The following is a 4,511-nucleotide window of genomic DNA, read 5'->3' on the forward strand; positions in this document are numbered from 1 at the left end:
TAAGCAGAAGCTTGTATATTTTGGCCCCCTTCACCCATTTAGTCCACCACCCACTGTATTCCTCTGGAAACGACCAACCTGTACTCTGTATCTATGAGTTTAAAGTTTGTTTTGTTTGCTGTTGTTTATTTTTTAAGATTTCACATATAAATGAGATCATACAGTATCTGTATTTCTCTGTTTAATTTATTTCACCTACCATAATGCTCTCAAGGTCCACCCATGATGTCATAAGTGGCAAGATTTCTCTTTTTTATGGTTGAATAGTATTCCATTGTGGGGTTTGTGTGTGTGTGTATCCCATCTTGTTTATCCATTCATGCATTGATGGACACTTAGGCTTGTTTCCATGTCTTGATTACTGTAAATAATGCTGCAGTAAACAAGGGGGTTCATATAACTATTGAAGTTAGTGTTGTTTTTTCCTTTGGATAAATACCCAGACATAGAATTGCTAGATCACACAGTCGTTCTGTTTTAGTTTTTTGAGGAAACTCCATACTGTTTTCCATGGTGGCTGCACCAATTTACAGTCCTGCCAACAGTGCATAAAGTTTTTCTTTTCTCCACACCATCTCCAAAATTTATCTGTTGTCCTTTTGACAGTAGCCATTCTAATAAGTGTGAGGTGATATCTCATTGCACTTCTGATTTGCATTTCCCTGATGATTAGTGATGTTGTGCATCTTCTCATGTACCTGTTAGCCATCTGTATTTCTTCTTTGGAAAAATGTCTATTCAGAACCTCTGCCCAATTTTAACCAGATCATTTGATTTTGCTATTGAGTTGTATGCATTCTTTATATTATATGTTTTGGATATTAACTTGTTATCAGATACATGATTTGCAAATATTTTCTTCCATTCGTTGACTGTATTTTTATTTTGTTGATGGTTTTCTTTGCTGTGCAGAAACTAGTTAGTTTAATATAGTCCCACTTGCTTATTTTTGCTTTTTTTGCCATTGCTTTTGGTATCAAATCCAAAACTTGTCACCAAGTCTGTCAAGGAGTTTAACATCCATGTTTTCTTCTAGTAGTTTTATGATTTCAGGTCTTACATTCAATTCTTCAATTCATTTTGATTTACTTTTTGTGTATGGTATAAGATCATGGTCCAGTTTCATTCTTTTACATGTGACTGTCCTAACACCATTTACTGAAGAGACTGTCCTTTCACCATTGTGCATCTTTGGCTCTATTGTCATAAATTAATTGACTACATATATGTGAGGTTTTTTCCTGAGCTCTCTATTCTGTTCTATTGACCGATCTGTATATATTTATGCTAATATCATACTGTTTGGTTACTGTAACTTTGTAATATAGTTTGAGATCAAGAAGCATGATGCCTTCAGCTTTCTGCTCTCTCTTTTTTCCCCTCATAAAGTTCATGCCTTTATGGGTGAAAGGTAAGTTAGGTGGAGTTTTAGCCAAGATGTAGAATTTTCTAGAATGAGGCCATTATTTTCCAAATATAAGACATTGCTTCCTAATCATGTGGTTTTAATCTCTGGCAAGCTATTGAACTTCCCTTTACCTTAGATTCTTTTTTTTTTTACATCTTTATTGGGGTGTAATTGCTTTACAATGGTGTGTTAGTTTCTGCTTTATAGATTCTTTTTTATTTACTTATTTATCTATTTATTTATTTATTTTTGGCTGCATTGGGTCTTGGTTGCTACACAGGGGATTTCTCCAGTTGCAATGAGCACGGACTACCCTTCGTTGTGGTGTGCGGGTTTCTCATTGTGGTGGCTTCTCTTTGTTGCGGAGCACAGACTCTAGGCACACAGGCTTCAGTGGTTGTGGCTTATGGGCTCTAGAGCACAGGCTCAGTAGTTGTGGCACATGGGCTTAGTTGCTCTGTGGCATGTGGGATCTTCCCAGACCAGAGCTCGAACCCGTGTCCCCTGTATTGGCAGGCAGATTCTTAACCTGCCTGGGAAGTCCAGGGAAGTCCAGGCAGGTTAACACCACCTGTTAAGTCCCTACCTTAGAGGAGGAAGTTAACACCACCTGGGAAGTCCCTACCTTAGATTCTTAATCTTTAAGTAAGAATTATAATAATATTTATTTCATAATAAAGTTGACACAGGATTAAATGAATTAATATTTAGAAGGTACTTAGTATTGTTTCTGGCACATAGAACACACTAAAAAGTATTTGCCATTTCGAAAAGTCTTAGACATAAGGAATCCTAAAAAGTTAGGGGGCCAGGTTATTTACAATTTTTTTAAAAATCTTTGTATGAGCTAACTGTGAAGTATAACATTCTACAGAGCTTTGACATATATTACCTCATTTAATCCTTCCTGCCATTTATTATTCATCCCATTTCATTAAGAAGTAAAGAGGTATCCCCAAGATCATGCATGCATGATCCCCCAATGCATGTCATTTATGAAGAACAGTGCAGGTGAGTGTTTCTTTTTTTTTTTTTTTACCTTTTATTGATCTTTTTTAAGTTCTATCTATATTCATGGTTGATTGCCTTTTTTGTGTGTGTGTGTGATACACAGGCCTCTCACTGTCATGGCCTCTCCCGTTGCGGAGCACAGGCTCCGTACGCGCAGGCTCAGTGGCCATGGCTCACGGACCCAGCCACTCCACGGCATGTGGGATCTTCCTGGACCGGGGCACGAACCCTTGTCCCCTGCATTGGCAGGTGGACTCTCAACCACTGCGCCACCAGGGAAGCCCTGATTGCCTTTTTAACTTTTAAATTTTTATACAGATTTTAAAGGTTACTTTCCATTTGCAGTTATTATAAAATATTGGCTATATTCCCCATGTTGTACAGTACATCCTTGAGACTCTCTTACACCCAATAGTTTGTACCTTCCACTTCCCCACCCCTATATTGCCCCCGCTACTGGTAGCCACTAATTTGTTCTCTATATCTGTGAGTCTGCTTCTTTTATATTCATTAGATTCCACATATAAGCAATACCATACAGTATTTATCTTTCTCTGCCTGACTTATTTCACTTGGCATAATGCCCTTCAAGTCGATCCATGTTGCTAAAAATGGCAAATTTTCATTCTTTTTTATGGCTAAGTAGTATTCCATTGTATACACATAACCCATCTTCTTTATCCATTCATCTGTTGATGGGCACTTAGGTTGTTTCTATGTCTTGGCAACTGTAAATAATGCTGCTATGAAAATTGGGGTGCATGTAGCTTTTTGAATTAGTGGGGGGGGTTGATATATATCTAGGACTGGAATTGCTGAGTCATATGGTAGTTCAACTTTTGTTTTTTTGAGAAACCTCTGTAGTGTTTTCCACAGTGGCTGCACCAATTTACATCCCACCAGAAGTGTGTAAGGGTTCCCTTTTCTCCACATCCTCATCAACATTTATTATTTGTAAACTTTTTGATGATAGCCATTCTGACCCATGTGAGGTGACATCTTATTTTGGTTTTGATTTGCATTTCCCTGATGATTAGTAATGTTGAGCATCTCTTCATGTGCCTGTTGGCCCTCTGTATTTTCTCTTTGGAAATACCCATTCAACTCTTCTGCCCATTTTTAATTTTTTTTTTTTTGATGTTGAGTTGTATGAACTGTTTATATATTTTAGATATTAATTCCTTATCAGTCACATAATTTACAAATATTTTCTCCTATTCAGTAGTTTGCCTTGTCATTTTGTTTATGCTTTCCTTTGCTGTGCAAAACCTTTTAGTTTAATTAGGTCCCATTTGTTTACTTTTGCTTTTATTTCCTTTACTTTAGAAGACGGATCCAAAAAAAAATATTCCTCTGATTTAAGTAAAAGAGTGTTCTGCCTTTGTTTTCCTCTAGGAGTTTTACAGTATCAGGTCTTACATTTGGGTCTTTAATCCATTTTGAGTTTATTTTCATGTATGGTATTAGACTATGTTCTAGTTTCATTCTTTTACATGTAGCTGTCCAGTTGTCCAAGTATAATTTATTGAACAGACTGTCTTTTCTCCACTGTATATTCTTGCTTCCTTTGTTGTAGATTAATTGACCATAAGTGGGTGGGTTTATTTCCAGGCTCTCTATCCTGTGACATCAATCTATGTGTCTGTTTTTTGTGCCAGTACCATCCTACTAGAACTCATCAATTAATTTGGTAAAGTTGCAGGATACAAATTAATATACAGAAATCTGTTGCATTTCTATATATTAACAATGGAAAATCAGAAAGAGAAATTAAGGAAACAACCATCACATCAAAAAGAATACAATACCTAGAAATAAAAATACCTAAGGAGGCAAAGACCTGTACTCTGAAAACTATAAGATGAAGATGAAAGAAATTTAAGATGAAACAAACAGATGGAAAGATATACCATGTTCTTAGATTGGAAGAATCAACATTGTTAAAATGACCATACTACACAAGGCAATCTACAGATTAAATGCAATCCCTATCAAAATACCAATGATATTTTTTGCAGAACTAGAACAAAAACGTTTTTTTAATTTGTATGGAAACACAGAAAACCCTGAATAGCCAAAACAAACTTGAGAA

Source organism: Phocoena sinus, chromosome 5 (genome assembly GCF_008692025.1).
Source record: "Phocoena sinus isolate mPhoSin1 chromosome 5, mPhoSin1.pri, whole genome shotgun sequence".
In the NCBI taxonomy this organism is placed as follows: Eukaryota; Metazoa; Chordata; class Mammalia; order Artiodactyla; family Phocoenidae; genus Phocoena; species Phocoena sinus.